This window comes from Coregonus clupeaformis, unplaced genomic scaffold, assembly GCF_020615455.1.
Source record: "Coregonus clupeaformis isolate EN_2021a unplaced genomic scaffold, ASM2061545v1 scaf0001, whole genome shotgun sequence".
Taxonomy (NCBI): Eukaryota; Metazoa; Chordata; class Actinopteri; order Salmoniformes; family Salmonidae; genus Coregonus; species Coregonus clupeaformis.
The window spans coordinates 3,368,352-3,391,925 of NW_025533456.1; the positions used below are offsets into that span (position 1 = coordinate 3,368,352).

Sequence of the window (23,574 nt, forward strand, 5' to 3'; positions counted from 1 at the left end):
CTTTCTCTTTCGCTCTCTCTTTCTCCCACTCACTCTCTCTCTATCGCTTTTTCTCTCTCTCTCTGGTGTCAGTGTGCAGGAGGTCATGCAGTGTGGTGGAGTGGTGGATGTCATATCGAGACCCCTGCAGACGAGAGTTCCCATCTCCAGGGAGAGTGCTCCAAAGTGGGGGAGGGAGGAAGAGAGGCTAGCCTGCCTGGCTGTCAGTTGGATGGTTGACCTGGGTCTTGTTTGTAATGCTGGTGCTACAGGCTAGTACAGTAGGTTATACTGTAAGGCCTCTTGGGATGGGGACGGGCTTGAGCATCACCTTGGGATTGTGTCGATACGGGTAACTCACTTGACTTCTGTAATTCGATCGATGCAATTATTCGGATGCGATGTCAGTGTGTTTTGTAAAGGAACAAACATTACATAAACATAATTTCATCTACACTCATGTCAATGGGATTTACAGTGGGGAAAAAAAGTATTTAGTCAGCCACCAATTGTGCAAGTTCTCCCACTTAAAAAGATGAGAGAGGCCTGTAATTTTCATCATAGGTACACGTCAACTATGACAGACAAAATGAGAAAAAAAATCCAGAAAATCACATTGTAGGATTTTTTATGAATTTATTTGCAAATTATGGTGGAAAATAAGTATTTGGTCAATAACAAAAGTTTCTCAATACTTTGTTATATACCCTTGACACAGGTCAAATGTTTTCTGTAAGTCTTCACAAGGTTTTCACACACTGTTGCTGGTATTTTGGCCCATTCCTCCATGCAGATCTCCTCTAGAGCAGTGATGTTTTGGGGCTGTCGCTGGGCAACACGGACATTCAACTCCCTCCAAAGATTTTCTATGGGGTTGAGATCTGGAGACTGGCTAGGCCACTCCAGGACCTTGAAATGCTTCTTACGAAGCCACTCCTTCGTTGCCCGGGCGGTGTGTTTGGGATCATTGTCATGCTGAAAGACCCAGCCACGTTTCATCTTCAATGCCCTTGCTGATGGAAGGAGGTTTTCACTCAAAATCTGACGATACATGGCCCCATTCATTCTTTCCTTTACACAGATCAGTCGTCCTGGTCCCTTTGCAGAAAAACAGCCCGAAAGCATGATGTTTCCACCCCCATTCTTCACAGTAGGTATGGTGTTCTTTGGATGCAACTCAGCATTTTTTGTCCTCCAAACACGACGAGTTGAGTTTTTACCAAAAAGTTCTATTTTGGTTTCATCTGACCATATGACATTCTCCCAATCCTCTTCTGGATCATCCAAATGCACTCTAGCAAACTTCAGACGGGCCTGGACATGTACTGGCTTAAGCAGGGGGGACACGTCTGGCACTGCAGGATTTGAGTCCCTGGCGGCGTAGTGTGTTACTGATGGTAGGCTTTGTTACTTTGGTCCCAGCTCTCTGCAGGTCATTCACTAGGTCCCCCCGTGTGGATCTGGGATTTTTGCTCACCGTTCTTGTGATCATTTTGACCCCACGGGGTGAGATCTTGCGTGGAGCCCCAGATCGAGGGAGATTATCAGTGGTCTTGTATGTCTTCCATTTCCTAATAATTGCTCCCACAGTTGATTTCTTCAAACCAAGCTGCTTACCTATTGCAGATTCAGTCTTCCCAGCCTTGTGCAGGTCTACAATTTTGTTTCTGGTATCCTTTGACAGCTCTTTGGTCTTGGCCATAGTGGAGTTTGGAGTGTGACAGTTTGAGGTTGTGGATAGGTGTCTTTTATACTGATAACAAGTTCAAACAGGTGCCATTAATACAGGTGACGAGTGGAGGACAGAGGAGCCTCTTAAAGAAGAAGTTACAGGTCTGTGAGAGCCAGAAATCTTGCTTGTTTGTAGGTGACCAAATACTTCTTTTCCACCATAATTTGCAAATAAATTCATAACAAATCCTACAATGTGATTTTCTGGAGAAAAAAAATCTCAATTTGTCTGTCATAGTTGACGTGTACCTATGATGAAAATTACAGGCCTCTCTCATCTTTTTAAGTGGGAGAACTTGCACAATCGGTGGCTGACTAAATACTTTTTTTCCCCACTGTATGTGTGTTGAGTCAAATCCATGTTGGTTCCAAAAGAGGAGCAGAGGGCATTAGATAGTCCAAAGACCCTACTACAGTAAAGCAGGTAGAAAGTAATAAACACAAACAGGGAATCAATTATCATCAATAAGGATAAGCTGCATCACACTGTGTCAATGTGATCGGGGACAACCAGTCGATCATTTTGATTGGCCGACAAGCCACATGTCTATCTATAATCCCGTGGTGCTGTCTGAAATTCTGTTGTTTGGATTCAGAAGATTTCCAGTCTCACATTGAAATCCACCCCCACATATAGCCAAATCACAATGCCTAGCTCTTTCTGATGTTGGGCTTCATGTCTATTGTCAAAGGGACTTGGTTGAAAAACCAACCCACCAACCCACCACAGCACCATATCAAACTGAGAAGGATCTGGCTAGCCTAGCAGGGGGTCTGTCTGTCCGTGACTTTGTGTCTCTCCGTCTGTCTCTGATCGGAGGAGAGTGTTAGCCGGTGGTCTGGGTGTCACTGGTGAGCTGGCTGTCAGTAGCGCTAGCCTTATCAGACAGTGAGTGGTGTTTTGTGCGAACACCATTGAGCGGCGTGTGTTAACACCTCAGAGCGCTCAACCTTGATCTCACCTTAATGAGAGCCCCGGGGACGGTGAAAGGATGGCGCCTCCGTCTAACGGATGACGCACCGAATTTTTGGGGAGACAGGCGGAAAGGTCTGAAAATGAGAAGAACTGACTGATCACTGGATGTATCAGACTCCAGAAAATAACATGTAAGCCAATGTATGCCAACACCAAAAATGATAGGAATCAACACTAAGCAATGGGAGTGATGGACTTAGCACTTGGATGTTTCTGAGTCGGGAAAATAACGTGTAATTCAGTGCAAAATTATAGGAATCAATTGCTCGTTCTTGGAAGAACTTGATTCTCAATTCTCACATTTAAAGAGTGTGAATCGACTATCTTCTGGAATCGACGGCCACCCCTACTGAGCTTACTAAGGCTACAACTAGCCAAGAGCCAGCCAGATCTCTTATCTTCACCCTCTCTCTCCCTCTCCCGCTCTCCCTCTCTCCCTAGGAATTAAGATCACGTCTCAACAGGCCTGTGCAATGCAGAGTGGTGACACTGTGGAAGATCGAGACACTAGACACTCAGAATATGAAGAGCCAAATCAACCACATCGTGATTTATTTATTTTTTGACCAAGGTCCTCAACAGGAAAAAAATGACAATCATCTCAGACAGCTGCTTTTACATTTTCAATATCCTTCAATGATTTTGGCACATCATCTCCCTAGCAGAGATACATGGATACACACATAGACAACAGTATACTGAGGATTGGAATTATAGCTACACTGTGTCTCAGGGGTGCCCTTGAAATAGTTGGAGGGACCAAGGTATACATCTGGCCCTTCATTGGACACTGTGTTAACAAACCTCCAAACGAGCTTCAATGCCATACAACACTCCTTCCGTGGCCTCCAACTGCTCTTAAACGCTAGTAAAACTAAATGCATGCTCTGCAATCGAACGCTGCTTGCACCCGCTTGCCCGACTAGAATCACTACTCTCGGCGGCTCTGACTTAGAATATGTGGACAGCTACAAATACCTAGGTGTCTGGTTAGACTGTAAACTCTCCTTCCAGACTCACATTAAGCATCTCCAATCCAAAGTTAAATCTAGAATCGGCTTCCTATTTCGCAACAAAGCCTCCTTCACTCATGCTGCTAAACATGCCCTCGTAAAACGGACTATCCTACCGATCCTTGACGTCATTTACAGAATAGCTTCCAACACTCTACTCAGCAAATTGGATGTAGTCTATCACAGTGCCATCCGTTTTGTCACCAAAGCCCCATATACTACCCACCATTGTGACCTCTAAGCTCTCGTTGGCTGGCCCTCACTACATATTCGTCGCCAAACCCACTGGCTCCAGGTCATCTATAAATCCCTTCTAGGCAAATCCCCGCCTTATCTTAGATCATTGGTCACCATAGCAACATCCACCCGTAGTATGCGTTCCAGCAGGTATATCTCACTGGTCATCACAAGCCAACACCTCCTTTGGTCGCCATTCCTTCCAGTTCTCTGCTGCAAATGAATGGAACGAACTGCAAAAATCTCTGAAGCTGGAGGCACTTATCTCCCTCACTATCTTTAAGCATCACTTGTCATAACAGCTTACCAATCACTGCACCTGTACACAGCCCATCTGTAATTAGCCCACCCAACTACCTCATCCCCATATTGTTATTTATTTTGTTATTTATTTTGCTCATTTGCACCCCAGTATCTCTATTTGCACATATTCTGCACATCTATCACTCCAGTGTTAATACTAAATTATAATTGTAATTATTTTGCACTATGGCCTATTTATTGCCTTACCTCCATAACTTACTACATTTGCACACACTGTATATAGATTTTATATTGTGTTATTGACTGTATGTTTTGTTTATTCCATATGTAACTCTGTGTTGTTGTTGTTTTTTCCGCACTGCTTTGCTTTATCTTGGCCAGGTCGCAGTTGTAAATGAGAACTTGTTCTTAAATGGCTTACCTGATTAAATAAAGGTGAAATATATATTTTCTTTAAAGGTTGTTAATGTAATGACATTATATCAATGAGGGTGCCCATATAGCCCTATATGTAGTACATGTGGGGGTTCCCCTATTTGGTATGGAGGTGTCCAGTGCCCATTGGCACCCGTAATTCAAATCCTACATACATTACCAACGGTCAAAACAGAAAAACACCCAGGTCTAGTAGAAACTGACCAGTCCAGCTATCCATCAGAAAGGTGCTTCCATGGTAATGACACTCTTCTCTCTCTCTCTCACTCCCACAAACATACACACACACCCACACACAGACACACACAGCTGACAGACCCTTTCAACCAAATGAATTTAGTCTTTTCAGCAATAGATGAAGGAGTAAAGGAAATAACAGATGAGGAATACATGTGACAAAAGGGTCCTGTATAGAGAGTAGGATATGTCTGTAATGACACCCTATTCCCTATGTAGTGCACTACTTTTGACCATCCCCATAGGGAATCAGGTGCCATTTCAGACACAACCTAGCAGTTTTAACTGTTGGAAACCCAGGTTGAAGTGCAAAACCATGTCCAAACGTCTATATACCACTGGGCAAAAAGGGTCAATATCAGGGGCTATCTTTATCTGGATATCTGGATATCTGACATTTTATTCGATATAAGGAGTAGACATGCTCCAGAAACGCATGTCCATAATTTAATTTACGGAGTTAGGATATTCTCCGTAATAGGACAGTTTCTACATGCTTCCAATCCGGACCTCAGAAATCTCCCTGCTACCGTATGTGTCCAGGGAGATATTTGGGGTGAGATACGTTCAAGACACGCACCCGCTTACATATTTGTAGAATATTCTACCACTGGAAAGGGTGTGTCAACATGCTGACATATGTGACCCGTTTCAAGGAGCTAGGCGTATGTCGCACATCCCTACTTCACAGAAGAGGCATTTGAAGGTGTCAGCTTCCTGCCTCCTGTTTGTCTCCGGGCCTCTAGAGGTCATCTGTGTTCCCCTCTGCCTTAGTTCTTCCTCATGTGTCCTAATTAGCTTGATCCAGGTCACCTGTGCCTTGTTTCCCCTTGTGTATTTTAGCTGTGTGTTTTCCCCTTGTTTCTCACTTGGTTATTGCGTCCTGACTATGTGTCTCCTGCTTTGTCCCACCGTGTCTGTCCTAGTAAGTTGTTCAAAGTTATCTTTAGTTTGTTTTTCTCCCCTCGTGGAGTTGTTTTGTTTTGCCTCCTGTTTTGGAACATTAAATCTACTTGCCTGGAGTATTGCCTTGGGTGTTTCATTTGGGTCCTACAACACCTCCTCTGTGGCTAAGGGGTAGTACCCCCAGCTCTCCACATCTGAGACCGGAGTTTCTAGCCCGGCTTGTGACAGAATAACCAAGTCAATCATGGACCCAGAAACACTCAGTTCCCCGGACCTGTTGGCGGTGATCACTCGACATGAGGCTTCTTTCCAGCGCCATGAAGCCGTTCTCAGCCGACAAGAGGAGCTGATGGCTAGTCATTCTCAACTCCTGGCCGAAATGATGAGTTCCCTCCGCCAGCTCTTTGAACGCCTCCCTGGTCCTCTCCCTTCCCCCAGGTCACCCCTCTGTGACGACAGGTCGTCTCGGTTGGCGGAGCCCCGACTACCACCTCCCAAGCCCTTTTCTGGGGATCCAAGCTCTTGCCAGGGTTTCCTCACCCAATGCTCCCTCACCTTCGAGCTCCAACCCTCAAGTTTTCCCACAGACCGTTCCAAGATTGCCTACATCATTACCCTTCTTTCAGACAAGGCGCTCGCCTGGGCTTCTGCGGTGTGGCAGTCCCAGGAGGCCTGTTGTGACTCCCACGCTGCATTTGTAGAAGAGTTCAAGCGGGTGTTCGATCATCCTGTCAGTGGGCGGGAGGCTTCCAAGCGCCTACTGTCTCTCCGTCAGGGGCCCCGAAGCACGGCAGATTTTGCCATTGATTTCCGGACCATAGCAGCAAGGAGCGGATGGAATGATGAAGCGCTGAGGGTCTGCTTTCAGGGAGGGTTATCTGAGCCCCTTCAAGATGAGTTAGCCACCCGAGAACCAGCTGGTGATCTCGAGTCCCTCATAGCCTTGGCCATCCGCCTGGACAATCGTCTAAGAGAGCGGAGAACGGCTCGCCGTCAGGTGTCTCATTCCCAAGTTCCTCTGAGCAGCTCTGTTTCTCCTGTTTGGACTCCGTCATTCAGAGCTTCCCCGGCTCCTGAACTGCTCCAGGATTCCCCGGAGAGCATGCAGTTAGGCCGTTCCAGGCTTTCTCCCAACGAAAGGGAACGTCGCATGAGGGAACGTCGGTGCCTCTACTGCGGGGTTGCCGGCCACTTCCGCTCCACTTGCCCCGAGCTTTGGGAAACGCCTGTCCCCGCCCAGCTACAGGAGGGCTGTGATGGGGAGAGTTAGAGCGCCTCCTACTAACGCTGTCCTGGCTATTCCAGCCACTCTGTCCTGGGGGGCCACCAGCATCGGGTCCAGGCTATGATCGATTCCGGTGCCGCAGGTGATTTCCTGGATGTAACCTTGGCTAAGGAACTTAAGATCCCTACCCAACTACTTCCTCAACCCCAGGCAGTTACAGCCTTAGATGGCAGACCTCTGGAACCAGGAAAGGTTACCGAGGCGACTCAGTCCCTGCGACTTACCATCTCTCAACACCAGCAGTAGGAGACCTTCTATCTCATTGACTCTCCCGAGTATCCTATTATCCTGGGTCACCCTTGGCTATGCAGACATAATCCCCAGATCGACTGGCCTACGGGCACCATTCTAAGCTGGGGTCCCGCCTGCCAACTCACCTGCATGCTTCAGAGTCCCTCAGCCCCTAGTACCCAGTTTCAAGAGTCTGTTGACGTCTCCCGAGTCCCCAGTGTTTACCATCGGTTCAAGGCAGTGTTCAGCAAGGCCCGGGCTACTTCCTTACCGCCTCATCGCACGTATGACTGTGCCATTGATCTACTCCCTGGGTGCTGCCCTCCTAGAGGTCGGATCTTTTCCTTGTCCTCCCCGAGCACGCAGCTATGGACACCTACATTAAGGAGTCCTTGGCAGCCGGCCTCATCTATGCCTCTACTTCCCCGGCTGGGGCGGGCTTCTTTTTTGTTGAAAAGAAAGACGGGGGTCTTAGGCCTTGTATTGATTACCGGGGACTCAACAAGATCACGGTTCGGAATCGATACCCCCTTCCTCTCATGGCCACTGCTTTTGAGCTGCTTCAAGGGGCTTCCATTTTTACTAAGCTGGATCTCCGCAATGCTTACCATCTCGTGCGGATCCGGCAAGGAGACGAATGGAAGACGGCGTTTCAACACGCCCACGGGGCACTATGAATATCGGGTGATGCCGTTCGGGCTCACCAATGCCCCCGCAGTATTCCAAGCCCTGATTAATGATGTTCTCCGGGATATGCTTAATCTGTTCGTCTTCGTGTACCTGGACGATATCCTCATCTTCTCGAGGTCACTGAAGGAGCATGAGGGGCATGTTAGCAGGGTTCTCCAGAGGCTCCTTGACAATCACCTCTACGTTAAGCCTGAGAAGTGTGAATTTCATGTTTCTCAGACTCAGTTTCTCGGGTTTATTGTCACTCCCGGGCACCTAGAGATGGATCCCAAGAAGGTCAAGGCGGTCCACGATTGGCCCACACCTGCCACGGTCAAGGAGGTTCAACGGTTCATTGGCTTTTCTAACTTCTATCGGAAGTTCATTAAGAATTTCAGCTCGGTGGTAGCCCCCTTGACGACGCTTACCAAGGGAGGAGGGACCAAGATTCACTGGGGTCCGGAAGCAGCAGGGGCCTTCGAGGATCTCAAGCGCCGCTTCACGTCTGCTCCGATTCTGGTGACCCCTGACCCAGAGAGACCTTTCGTGGTGGAGGTGGACGCCTCAGAGGTGGGGGGTGGGAGCCGTCCTGTCACAGAGGGGTGCGGATGGGAGATTACACCCTTGTGCCTTCATGTCTCGCCGCCTGTCTGAGGCCGAGCGCAACTACCACGTGGGGGATCTAGAGTTGCTTGCGGTAAAACTGGCATTGGAAGAGTGGCGCCATTGGCTTGAGGGGGCTCAGCACCCTTTCCAGGTTCTCACAGACCACAAGAACCTGGAATATCTCCAACAGGCTAAGCGGATGAACCCTCGGCAAGCACGATGGTCCCTTTTCTTTAATCGATTCCAGTTCCTCCTGACTTACCGACCTGGCACCAAGAACGTCAAGCCGGATGCTCTGTCTCGAGTCTATTCTCCCGAGTTACAAGAGAAGCCCTTGGCATCGATTATTCCGAGGTCTAGGATCGTCGCACCTCTTCAGTGGGAACTAGAAAGAGGGGTACGAGAAGCTCTTGTCCAGGAGCCCGATCCAGGCGGTGGTCCTGCCGGTCGCCTGTACGTTCCTCTCTCTGTTCGGGGCCGCGTCTTGCAGTGGGGTCATGAGTCGCCCTTGACATGCCATCCAGGCAGTGCTCGCACACTGGAGTTCCTCCGACGGCGGTTTTGGTGGCCGTCCATCAAGAAGGACGTGCAGGTCTATGTTGAGGCCTGCCCTGTGTGCAACCAGGGAAAGTCGACACGCCAGCGACCCCAGGGACTGCTCCATCCCTTACCTGTTCCTCGAAGGCCATGGTCACACCTTTCTCTGGACTTTGTTACGGGACTTCCTCTATCCCAGGGCAACACCGTCATCCTAGTGGTGGTAGACCGGTTCTCTAAGGCTGCCCGGTTTATTCCCCTGCCCAAGCTGCCCTCGGCTAAGGAGACTGCTGAGCTCCTCATGAACCATGTCTTCCGGATATTTGGTATTCCCCTGGATGTGGTCTCTGACCGAGGTCCCCAATTCTCGTCCCGGTTTTGGGGGGCCTTCTGCAGGCTTGTTGGGGCCACAGCCAGCCTATCGTCGGGGTTCCATCCAGAGTCTAATGGCCAAACGGAACGGATTAATCAGGATCTGGAGACCACCCTGCGGTGTATGGCGGCCAGTAATCCCACGTCTTGGGCCACCTATATCATTTGGGCTGAATATGCCCACAACACCCTCCAGTCCTCAGCCACCGGATTGTCCCCCTTCGAATGCCAGTTCGGTTACAACCCTCCATTGTTTCCAGAGGAGGAGGCGCAAGTTGGTGTTCCCTCGGCCCAGCGCTTTGTCCAACGCTGTAGGCGGACCTGGAAGAAGGCCAGGCGTGCCCTCCTTCGGACCTCCCAGAGATACCAAAGTCAGGCTAATCGCCACCGCCCGGACGGCCCCTAGTTTCCGAGCTGGTCAGAGAGTTTGGTTGGCCACTAAGAACCTGCCCCTCCGGGTCGAATCCAGGAAGCTTTCCCAGAGATACATCGGGCCTTTCCGCATTGCTAGAAAGGTTAACCCTGTGTCGTATCGTTTGGTTCTCCCTCGCTTCCTTAGAGTTAACCCCACTTTCCATGTTTCACTCCTTAAACCTGTCTTGTCTTCTCCCTTTGCCCCCCCACGCAGACCCCCGCCACCTCCCAGGATCATTGACGGCCAGCCAGCCTACACAGTCCGCCGGATACTGGACTCCCGGAGGGTCCAGAACTCTCTGCAGTATCTGGTGGACTGGGAGGGCTACGGGCCGGAGGAGCGCTCCTGGGTTCCAGCCAAGGACATCCTGGACCCAGGTTTGATCCGAGATTTTCGCACCCTGGGGCCAGGGTGTTCTGGAAGGAACGTCAGGAGTCGTTCCTAGAGGAGGGGGTCCTGTCAGCTTCCTGCCTCCTGTTTGTCTCCGGGCCTCTAGAGGTCATCTGTGTTCCCCTCTGCCTTAGTTCTTCCTCATGTGTCCTAATTAGCTTGATCCAGGTCACCTGTGCCTTGTTTCCCCTTGTGTATTTTAGCTGTGTGTTTTCCCCTTGTTTCTCACTTGGTTATTGCGTCCTGACTATGTGTCTCCTGCTTTGTCCCACCGTGTCTGTCCTAGTAAGTTGTTCAAAGTTATCTTTAGTTTGTTTTTCTCCCCTCGTGGAGTTGTTTTGTTTTGCCTCCTGTTTTGGAACATTAAATCTACTTGCCTGGAGTATTGCCTTGGGTGTTTCATTTGGGTCCTACAACACCTCCTCTGTGGCTAAGGGGTAGTACCCCCAGCTCTCCACATCTGAGACCGGAGTTTCTAGCCCGGCTTGTGACAGAAGGTTTAATATTTTTTATCAAAAAGCGTATTTGGGCAGAAATGTCTTCTGGAACATGTGAACTTTAATGTGCCTTAATAACAAACAAACAAATGCCATCAGTAAATACGAATAAAATCGTTAAATTACTAACCTAGTTGGTTTAGTCACAGAAAAATACAGGAACCTTCCCGCTAGCCATGATTGACCGAGATTATGGATGGGCTGGACATGCTTAGAGATGAGTTCGGATTGGTCTGCCATGTAGCATGCTTCTGTCTATAACATGAGCTGCTCAGTATGTGTGGATAATCCTTTCTACAGTGGCTTTTTTGAAAAGATATCATGAAGATCTGAAAAAGTGTTGGATTGCTGCCCTGATGTTAATAGCGCTATCAACAAAAATGGTTGTGATGGACTACTTTCTGGAGGACGATCGTGCCATGCTGACTGTCTGACTCTGAAAATGAATCAGACGATGAGGAAATCCCTGATTTAGGTAAAAACATTTTCATTGAACCAGACATTGTAGAGTCTTCCCCCATAACTGTCATCAGAAGAAACAGTGATCAACAGTGTTGTTGTCACAAAAGGAGTTGACCAAGTTTTGAAATCTGTGGAATGCTGTAAAAAAAAATGCAGCATAGCAACTCCAGAGCTCCATCACAACACATGTTTTCTGTCAAGATGCAAACGTACGCCAATCTTGGCTAAAAATGTATTCTATTTATTTAACAGAAAATACAAGTTGTACACCCTCAATACCCCTGCCTGCCCTGTTTGTTATGGACGATGGATGCAATGGGTGCAGATTGGGTCGTCAGTGGCGGTCCCTTGTAGTCCAGAGTCAGACCCAACCAACGTGGTCATAGTGTTGGTCTGTGATCCACTCCAAACTGTCAATCCATAAATCATTAATCAAAATTGTGTCGACATTGCAAGGAAATATTGTAATTTCACATAAACATGCCACAAGGTAGATACTCTACCTTTTTAATATATGCCGAGAAAACTAACTGGAACAAGCTATCTAGCTGGCCAAGTTGCTAAACTAGCTAGCTAACTTAGTTAGCTAGCTTATACTAACCAGTAATAGAAAATACGCCTACATTTTTTTAAACGTTCGCTGTCACCTTGAGGCTTTATAGGGGGTAAAAATGTTTTTCCCTGAAGGGAAGGCAATTTCGTTATTTGTTATCTAGCTAGGCTACCAGTTAGTTAGTTTACCCCCTATCAAGCCTAGCTAGCTAGCTAGCTAGCCCTACTGGCTGCTGGCCAAATTAGATAACATTCTTCATTCTAGTTACTAAGATAAATAAAACATCTCAAATTAGCAACTCACTTTAGCGTTAACTTCTTTGAGGTATTTTGTGAACAGTCAGTATATGTCATCATATAGAGAAAATAAGATGCGCACATAGGCCTATCTCAGGATATCTAATGAGTCAATATCCGGCCATACCATGTATGATATCCCGAGGGAATCCAACAATTATTTGTGCATGAAAGAAAAATATGGATTTCATATTTGTCAAATAATTGAGCATGTGCTAAAAAGTCAAAAATGCATCAGAAATCGTCCTTATTTTCAGCATATCAAAAAGCATATCAAGATCCGGATATGGACCTCAGCCAAGAGAAGCATATCTGGAATCAATATATCTTCATATCTTGAATGTGCTGAGAACACATAGATGTATACAGTCAGTATTTGTCAACATGAAGAGAGACACATCAAGACACATCTGTATTCAGAATTTGTCAGGATATGGTGCATATCCACAAAACTCAAAATATGCATTGGAAATGGTCTGTATTCTCTAGAATATAAAAAACTTGTCGTATAGATATCCCCTGATATGAACCCTTTTCGCGCAGTGTACTAAAATGGAGAGTAAAGTGGTCCAACTGCAGCCAGCAACAATTAGATAAAGAAGAACGCATTACATACAAATAAATGAGGAGGTACACAAAGAATGCTATTAACAGACCACTGTTCCAACCCCACAGGGTGAACTAACAGGGGCCTTTTACCAGACTAAGCAGCCCATTGTCGAAACTCACTAATGAACCACACAACACCTGCAACAGGTAGGCCTACATACTGCCACCCCATGACTAGGATACACCTTGAAATATCCCATATGCCCAATACCTATAGGGGAACCTAAAATCAGTAGATCAATTTGCATCATTACATAACACATACCAGTAACCAAGAATATAATACAGTACATTGCCAATTAAGCAAAGCAAACTCATCTAAGATTGACATCAATACATAATGCATATTCAGGTCTCCATCTACTATCAAATGCACAATTAAAACATAATTGGTGATACACCACGAATCGGTGAGGGATCACAAGCAACGTGACTACAGCAAAACCAAGCTACACTGACAGGATGAATAGCAGCCCAAAAAGCAGAGGGTATTTCAACTTTCTACTGTCACAACGTCCTCCATCTGTAATGGTTAGCGACCCAAGCGATGAGCTACCAATCTAGCACACTCCTTTGAACATCTCAGCCCATCTGCCTCTGCCTGCCTGGACCTACCTCCGTCTCCAACTGACCTGGGCTTGTGTCTGTGTTGGGAGTCTGAGAGCACGTACTCACACATACACACGCACAGGCACAGGAGCTTTGAAAACACATACACACACTCGAAAGAGACATAGAAACACACGCACACGCACACAGACACATGCAAGGAAAATAACATTGAAAACAGACACACACACACACACACACACACACACACACACAAACACACACACACCACAGAATGGTAGGCAGGTAGGTAGGTAGGTATGGGTCTCCTTGACAAGGCCACCTGTCTCCAACGTTTAGTTGGCCCATTGTGAATCACTTCCAGCACATGGATCCACTGTTGCCATATGAATGAACAAGATGTGCTTCACATACACACACACACACACACACACACACACACCCTCACGCACACCCTCACGCACACCCTCATGTGCATACACACACGCAAGAGCGCACACACGCACACTCAAACACCACTGCCAACAAGATCTCTTAGTTTCCCTTCTAAATTCGTATTATGGATGAACGTCTATTTTTGACTGATTAATTCAGTGTGGTTACAGGGTTAATTCTGAGTGGTTACAGGGTTAAAACACAAACAACTCACAGGTTAACAGTTTAGGCATTAATTCCGAGTGGTTAAAGTTAGGACTATTGTTTGGGGAAGGCTCTGCAAATCATCCGACCTCATAACATCAAGTATCATCAAGTATTCTCACTGCTTGCTAGAGCATTGTGACCTGCGGGGTCTGAGCAACGCGCTTAGGCTCCTAGCATCACGAGTTTGCACCCAGTGCTGGGTAATGGTTTTTCTTTTTTTTTGTAAGCACCAAGGAAGGCATACAGTATATTGACGTTCTCAGGACCTTTTCAAATGTCCGAAAGCAAAGTCTATTGCTAGTGATCAGGCTGCCACTACAACCTGCACAGACACAACTTCTCCTACCAGCTCGCTCCCAGTAGAGAGCGAGACAACTGTCTGTGAAAACATCTATTCAGCACAAGGACAGAGTCACACAACACATTTCTCACATCCATTAAATAGTTTCCCCCTGGTAAACAGAGCAATCCATAATATCTGCTATATAGGGCAACCACAGAGCTCTGTGCAGCCAGAGTGTGTGTGTGTGTGTGTGTGTGTGTGTGTGTGTGTGTGTGTGTGTGTGTGTGTGTGTGTGTGTGTGTGTGTGTGTGTGTGTGTGTGTGTGTGTGTGTGTGTGTGTGTGTGTGTGTGTGTGTGTGTGTGTGCCTAAGAATGTGTGTGTGATAATGTGTGTGAGTGTGTGTGTGTGTGTGTGTGCGTGATAGAGTGTGTGCATGATAGTGTGTGTATGCATGTGTGCGTGTGTGCCCATCCTCTCAGCCTGATAAGAACAGAGGTCTTCTTGTCTCTGTTGAATTCTACCATCAACTGGATGGATCTTGGAATGCCCTCCATACCAGCCCCGCATATAAATGTGGCCCATTCTTTGCAGTCAGTGTGTGTGAGAGACATATGTTCTCACAGGCATGGTGTTTCCTGTCGGGGCTAGCTATCTACCCCGCGACACATAAGATGCTCAGATAGATAGATTGCATTAGAAACTCTCTTTGGAGGGGGAGGAGAAGGGGGGGTGTACAATTGCACCATTTCACCCATAAACCATGCAATTACAACATTAAAACATTGCAATTTATGTAATTCATTAGGAAATCAGAGGAAATAGCATAATAGAGGTATTAAAGCTTGACTTGCTCTGTTAATATTTGTGAAACATTGTAAAGACAAACAAATGTGTGGTTGATATGCTAATGCAGCCTAAAGGCTTTTGGGTGGCTTGATATAAATCTACTTTAGACTATCCTCTACTGGCATCACAAGCTGGCAACATCTACATATGTGGAGAGACCACAGAAGGAGAGTTTGAATTCAGTCCCTATTAAAAACAGAGGATATGTATTCCCTACCCGCACCATTATTGGGAAAAGGGGGCTCAAAAGCTTTTGAACAGGTTGCTTGTTGGGGATGTAGCCCATTACAATGGTAACGCCACAGCACGCAATCATTAACTACAGGTTCGAAGGCGAAGCTTCAAACGATAGTTATCAGTGAGAGATTATCAGTGAGAACTATCAGTGAGATTGCAAAGGCATTCTATTGCTATTTCCTACCCAAAATGAAAGGACCGGACATATAAACATGTATGTAGACTAATTACATTGTAATTACGAGCAAACGAATCGCTTGTTTTATTCAAGTTTTCTATGAAATATGGAAAGAATTCCTACATTCTCGACAACCGAGGGCGATGTGCTTACCTGTTATGTGGTCTAAAGGGTAGCAAGATTCCAAGGGGTTTTCAAAAGGAATCCTCTTTGACTTCTAGATCGTTGTCACACCATTCCTCTAGAAGGGGAAATATTGAAGCATAGTCCTTTGTAGAAGGATACGGTTTTAGAAAGCTTCCCCGGTTGTGTTTACCGACAACACCCGCTCAAAACCGGCAGATTGACCGGGCTACCACATTCTGATGAGGGACAGGGAGACAATGACGAAGGGAAAGGAATAGCCTACCAACAAATAAAGCCTATTGCTGCGTGAGGCACATTACACAAGAGATGAAGGCATGTAAACTGATTTTGGAATGATTCTTCCAGCAGTGGCTTTTCATCTGACGAGTCTCTATATATCTCTTTATATCTCAATTGTTGACAACGAAACGACATCTAGTCTAATTCCTCGTCTATATAAATTGTTAACAGTGATTTTGAAAGCGGGTTGATTTTCAACCAAAAAAACATCCCCGTTTGCCCTTTGCGGGTGGAGAGGATAGCTCAAACGACAGTTTTAATAGCGAGGACGATTTGAATCATGGTGGCGCTTGCCTGCTTCGTCGCTGGGTAACAGCAGTGGTTTTCCGTGGTTCTCCGACCCGTTATAGCCATGCTATAAGATGCTGCGCTTGTGCGATTGCTTCTTTCGCTCGCTCACGCTGCCTCCTCTCTCCCGGCGGGGCGCGTGCACAGTGTCCTAGCAAGTTGTGTCGCTGTGACAACGCTCCCTACGTGCTCTCTGGCCCTCTAGAATCTAGATTGTTGCTTTACTTTTAGAATGTCTTTCCCCCATCAGATACATTGGCATCTCTGTACAGTTTTACTGCTTCAAACGGACGAAAATCCTCTCTTCCAAAATAGCGGGCACCACTAGGCTACCCATTCCCCCTCGGTTAAGCAGACTACCGAAGAGTCTAAATCATGTTGGTACTTTTTTTTGTCAGTCTAAGTCCTTTCATATCAGTGTCCTCCTCAGCCGGGGAAATCTGCATCAGGGTGACGTCAGAGAATGTTAAAGCGATACAAACCCATTTTATATCCCCCCCATCACTATCCCATCACCAGCTTCATATATATTTGTTCTGTGGTAGAAGACCTCACCACTACACAGTGACTGGATCTGCTGTAGACCATCTACAGTCACATCATTGATGATGTTGTTGCACCTGTTCTATTGGATCTACACTCTTAGAAAAAAAGGGTCTATCTAGAACCTAAAAGGGTTCTTCGGCTGTCCCCATAGGAGAACCCTTTGAATAACCCTTTTTTGTTCCAGGTAGAACCCTTTTGGGAGTGGGAGTGCGCCCCACCCTTTCCACAGAGGGTTCAACATGGAACCCAAAATTGGTTCTACCTGGAACCAAAAAAGATTATCCAATGCGGACAGCCGAAGAACCCTTTTGGAAACCTTTTTTCTAAGAGTGTAGTGCAACAGAAGCACATGCCTCTTAATCTAGTAACACAGCCCAACATCAGGCATAACCAGGCTCCAAAATGATTCCCATGGCACGGAGCACAGCTAGAGCCTGCCAAATATTACCTGAGAGAGAACGCTTCAATGTCAGTCAGGTTCATCCGTCTCCATCTTTACATTGTACATTCTGATAGAGGCAATGGCAACTAAATAAACAATCAATATTTGTATCATTCTGATGTCTAATTCTGAGACTATGTAAAGGCTCATACATGCTTATAAGGAGTAATAAAGCACTGTAGGCTACCTGCAGACTGTACGCAACGTGTTAGCGTAAACCATTTTATACAACAAGAGAGAGCTACACCCGGCTGCAACCTTGAGTCGACTGATGTTGGTGGATATTCTGTCCTCTCACCTCCTCTCAATCTCAACCCACCAGGGAGAAGGTGAGGAAGAGAGACGCGACACAGATAGAGAGGGCGACAGGTCGACTGACACGGTTACTATCTCCACTATCAGGGCAAATTGTTTATAGGTGTTGGATGTGTTGGATGTACATTCCCCAGTGACATTTCATCAGGTCACCTAGCTAGATCACATAGGGGAGGGAGGGAACACACACACACTTAACCACACACACACACACAAGGACACACACAAACACAAACTCCTACACACAAACAACTACACACAGTACACACACAAAAACCTACGTCAGACACACAAACACACACCAACGTCAGACACACAAACATTGACACATACACAAACACCCCGTGATAGACCTAGGGCCGCCATCAGAGGTAATGGACCACCGGAGATGGCTGAATAGCTGACAGCTGAGCACCGCCCCCCCATATATTAAAACACCTCCCCCCTTTGCTACACCATACCCTCTACCGTTCCCCTCTGATGAACAACAGTGATGGACACAAACACACCTAACCACACACCAACACACACCCCTAATCCCACACAGACAAACACAAACCTAACCACACACACACACAAACACAGCCACACCCATGTACACAAAGACACAAGTGCACATAATGCCCAAATAACTAAAATAACCCACACACGCCCAAATAACTAAAAACAAAACACACACCCCACACTCTCTCTTTCTCCCTCTGTGTGTGTATGTGTGTGTGTGTGTGTGTGTGTGTGTGTGGTAGCTAGATCAGCCCTTGCCATTGCAGGCCCCAGGGGATCTAGCTGTTCGCTCTGTGGAGAATTATTCTATGGCGCTTATCCTTTTTTGCTCCTGTCCTGTAAAGGCCTGTTTGATCGGCCTCATTCTCAGTAAGTGACGGGGAAAAGGCCCTTTGAAGTATCTTAAAGGCTGCTGCTGCTCTGCCCTGTCTGTCAAACCTTTAGAGCTGGGGTCTCCACGCTTTCAAAGGGAGGTGGTGTGTATGTTTGTGTGCCATCACACACAGGTATGAAGGCATGCACACAGAGGAGCGCACACACACACATGCATGAATGTATGACCCCACCCCCCCACCCACACAACACACACACACACACACACACACACACACACACACACACACACACACACACACACACACACACACACACACACACACACACACACACACACAGGCCAGCACACATACATACACACACACACACTCACACACACACAGGTTCATATATATTGTTTGCACACTACCTGACAGGCTCACACAACACGTAAAGTTTAAACAAACAACATTTAATAATATTACTGTCTAGTTGATGCTGTGTGTGTTTGTTTAGAGGTGTGTATAGAGTAATGAAATCTAACAAAGCTACTAACCTTTCCTTCTAAGCCACAGAGTCTAAAAATAAACACATTTCTCTCTTTAATTTACTTGTCTGTCAGGGTGACATACTGAGCATGCCCCGAACTCCTTTCTGGGTTTACTGTACAGAGTCCATTTTGTTGGACTTGGGTTCTTATACACAGCTAGGAGGCATTCAAAAGAGCAGAGCGCTTTTACCATAGCTGGTCAATAATTTGGATATGACCAGTAGCAGTGCATGGGTAAAATCACTGGGGAAGCCAAGCCAGAAAAAAAGCCATATTACAACCTATTTGTTGTGATAATTGCATTGTTTGCTCTATAACCTGTTAGTTCATATGCCTTGCGACTGGGATATATAGGCCTAAGGCCGAGACAATAAGAAGACACAGTGGAAGAATAAATTCAACCACACCCTTGTGTAGTATATGATGAATGGTGGTCATCATTGCTGTCAACAAAAGAGTCCATCTATGCTGCATCGTGTCAGAAGTTTTTATTCATACCACGAGGTTACAGCATAAATTACAGACACGCGTTGTCTGGAGAGCAGTTGCCTCGAATTATAATAACCGCTCTGGGGTTTATTGTCTAAAACCCTTCTTATATAGACAATACCAAAATAAGGGTTACCCCCTCTTCTGGCCAATCACCAGTCTCCCCTCGGGCGTCACCCTCCAAACGGAACATTTCAAATAACATCATAAAACATCCCCCCTCTGGCCTGAACACCCAACATTCCATTTCGTCATGAAAAACATTTAACAAAGGCATAATCTTCAGATACGATATTCCCCCCTTTCGAGACGAAATAAACGTCTCGAAAACAAACAGAATAAGATTATGACTATTAACCATTTATCTCATTGAGTATCTTTAACATTAAACCAAACACATTCTCCTCTAGAGTGTAAATACCTTTCTATGAAATACCTGTTTATGAAGTGTGAATACATTACTATGACATATGAAGAAATCTCTATGGAGTGTAAATACATTACTATGACATATGAAGAAATCTCTATGGAGTGTAAGAGCGAAAAACTGTCCAGCAGCCATCCATCCATATCAATCAAGACAGTAAAATTCTCTCACGGTCCCTCTGCCCCAGGCAACCACCGTCGGTACTCCAGATAACCTCATTAACCATGTAAATGCATTTGAAACTATGATGTAATTAAATACACATGTAAGCCCTGCAAACAAAATCCTATCCATAAACATTCATTGTACGGCTGGTCAACCCATAGGACCGGACAATGAAACTCTCCCTTCCTAGCCTCTCTGTCCCTAAACATTCACCGAAATAAACAAAAACATCTAAGATCCTTACATGTAGTCAATAACATCAAACATCATTCTACCAAAATTAATACCTAAAAATATGACACAATTATGTATTACACATGTCTATATTTCATTGCCAACACTGGAATGTAGTCCACTACACTTCATCTCCCTGTAGTGTCCTCTTCCAATGGACTTGTTGATGATGGAATCAGCCACACCCTCCTTGTTTCATCTCCTCCAGTCATATTGTCCCTTCATATTGTCTTTGTTTGAGTATTCCAATCTCCACATGTTCTCCCAAATGCTTCTGGAATGACAAGAAAATAAACGACCAAACAGTATCTTTTGCAAAACAACATTTTCAAATTAAACCTCAACATCAATTTAAGAATATAAAAATGACCTATAAATGATGTATGAATCACATTAACCTATCCCCCCCTTGATTCATAAATCATACCAACATCACCCTACTATTGAAAAAAAATTTTTTTAAAAATAATCAACTCATAAAAAAATGATATTTATCCATCAGTAGTCCATCCATCTTTATCCAGATCAGAAACAGTCAACACCGGCATCTGAGTGTTGTCTCCAGGAATCACTCTCCAACCTATCTCAATATCATAGCTTTCTCAAAGGTCAGTAACAAATTACAAACATCACACAGTGTTATCAAAGCTGAAACTAAAATCTGACCCATCACTGCCCCTACTGGCCTAATTGATCTTGCATCCTCTCAGATCTCCCAAACACATCCCTTATAATGCATCTATAACCCCAGTGATATTATCTGAACTATCTGGACTCAAAGTATAACTAATATTTATCAATATTATCTTCCCAAATGTTACACCATACCATGAATGAAGTCCCCCCTTCTCCCTTAGACTTACCCTTCAATGATAGGCTTGAAGACTATGACATGTAGCCATGTCTCTTTTCACCCCATTTTCAACCCTAGCTTCAGATTTCTGTGTTGGTACCACTCCTCTTTTAATGGTAAAAACCTCATATGGAAGCTTAAACGTTGACCTGTAACAACATCCTATCCCCCATAGGGTAAGAATATACTCTATCATCACAAACCCACCAAATATCTCTAAAATTCCCATAGTCACATTGTCAGTCAAAAGCTAATCTTTTAACCATCAAAGTCCTGCTCTTCTTACTACCTGATATATAAAAAGTAACCTATTATTTGTCATTACTACCCTTACGGTCATACTTATCCACGGTTATCCTATACTCATCACACTCTGATATTCCCATAAACATACCCCTTACCTCATATGTTTTATTAGAACAACAACAACTTTTATCCTCACTGGTTCACCTGAATACTTCAGGTTTCCACTGTTACCTGACTTTACTTTCCATCTAACAATTCCCATAGGGTAATCCATTTACCCAAGAACACTTAAACCCTACTGTTCTGACAACTACATTATTTTATCTGTCAATGACTGTTGCCGATACCACAGTCATGACAAAGCATAAGACTTACCCACACCTGATAGAGGCCGCGCGACCGTCTAACACGTCTTGGGCTGGCACCCCCAACAGACATCAACCCTCAAGATTCCTCACTGACCTTACAGAATGAGTTAATCTATCTCTAATTTTCACAACAGAGGAACGAGCAGTACTGATCAGATACCCCCCTCTGTCATCAAAATCAAAAGACCCCATCCTGCAGCTTCCATGATGAATCTATATTCTCCATTTCAGATTAATCTATATTGTTTCTATCTGCTCTCCTATTTTAATCCTATTCGTACTATCATTGACAGCCCTCTCCATCCGTAACATAAACTCCTGAGTCATTAATTTCTTTCCAAAGTTACCATTACCGTCGTTGATTTAGTTGATGAATTAAAACCCTTAATTCCTTCTAGTGGAAAAGCTACCCATATCCCATGTGTATTATTCACTGTTGGAGTGACTACTGTAATAAACTTATCCTTAACTCCCTCTGTGACTGTGGAAACTTCTACAGACTTCAAATCTTCCATTATAAGCGTTACTTTATGAATTACATAGCCCTTTAACCAATAATTCCTAACCGGAACAAATTCTAATGCTTGCCCTAAATAAGTACACATATATTCTCCCTGACCTTTCTCTGTAACATTACGCAACATAAGTGAACAGTCACTCCTAACCCTCTTCTAAACTATACCTCCTTTTACTCCTGGTCCTGATAACAATACTTATTCTCCATAATTATCTCTCCATATGGGAGAAACGTCCCCATCCTAAACCCTAATAAGTATTTTTCCCCCTAAAATTGGTGCTGTATTGGTTCCCTTATAATCAAATGCAATATATTTATGACTTTAATACCTATCAATGTTGAAAGAGTTAAATTGCTTCTCCCTGTTGTTCTAATAGACTGAAGTGTTAATGTCCTTATTTACTCCTAGTTTTCCCCCAGTTTTCCCCTAAGACTTTGAACTCTTTCCTTGTACTTCCATCCATCACCACTAGTGTCACTTTTTCCCCAAATCTCAGTCCTATCTCTAAATCCCTGACTTTCAAACTTTTGATTACACAAAATACACCTATAATGACCTTGATCTCCCTGCTGGAAACTGTAAATATAGATACTCCATCACCCTCAAATCATTCAGCAACACATACTTTCTCAATGCATCTGCTCCTAACCGATCTAAACTCCTACCCTATCTTCCCACTAAACTTTAAAATGTCCTTCCTCACTGTTCTCTCTCTGTCTTACTACTAACTTTGAAACTTAGCTTACTGTCTTAGAGTCCCTTCAACCTAACCTACCCCTAACTTATTTTAATCTAATCTTTTCTCTCATAACATTTAAAACCTTTTCCCCTGATTTATTGACAAAATCTCTTACCACCAAATTTTTTGGAATATGTGATTGGGAAAGTTCCCCACCTGCTTCTGACTCATTACACACAGACTTGGCAAAACGACTAACCACCTTTTAGCCTAGCCTGAAATCCCTTAATGTAAGAATGTAACCCAGAATAACAGTCACCCTATTAAGTTTATTTTCCCAGACAGATTGTCTAATAGGCAATCTAATAGATTATCATCCTTCCTATGATATTATCTTTTTAAGCAAATGATTCCCAAAAACCCTACTTTTTAAAATATTCTACCAGACAGTCAGTCGTCTAGTGTACATCTTATTGTACGCTTCAATTTACACCATGCATCTCTTTCCCAACAATGCCATAGGTATATTGTCCTAATATTAGTATGTCTCTTTTACTTCCTCTTTGACTTTTATAGCAGAGCTCAATTGATTCCCTAAGAGTAATTAAACTGTTTTACTACATCAAACCCCTATCCTACCCTAATTAATTTTACATAGTGAGATGTTTAACCTCTTTAGGCCTAAACCCAAATAAGTTTTTCCCCTATTCACTATCACTTCTAATGGCCGGTTGTTTCAACTGTTAGCTATT

General features: G+C 44.9%; 1 protein-coding gene across 2 annotated transcripts in view; it reads right to left on the bottom strand.

Annotated features, from left to right (window-relative positions):
- LOC121554549 (neuroligin-2-like) overlaps nt 1-16,573 on the bottom strand; it is a 247,169-nt gene extending 230,596 nt beyond the window's left edge. For both annotated transcript variants that reach the window (XM_045212247.1, XM_045212246.1), the window contains exon 1: nt 15,611-16,573. The gene's annotated coding sequence lies outside the window, so the exon portion shown is untranslated. The remainder of the gene's footprint in view (nt 1-15,610) is intronic.
- Nucleotides 16,574-23,574: the final 7,001 nt, after the last annotated feature.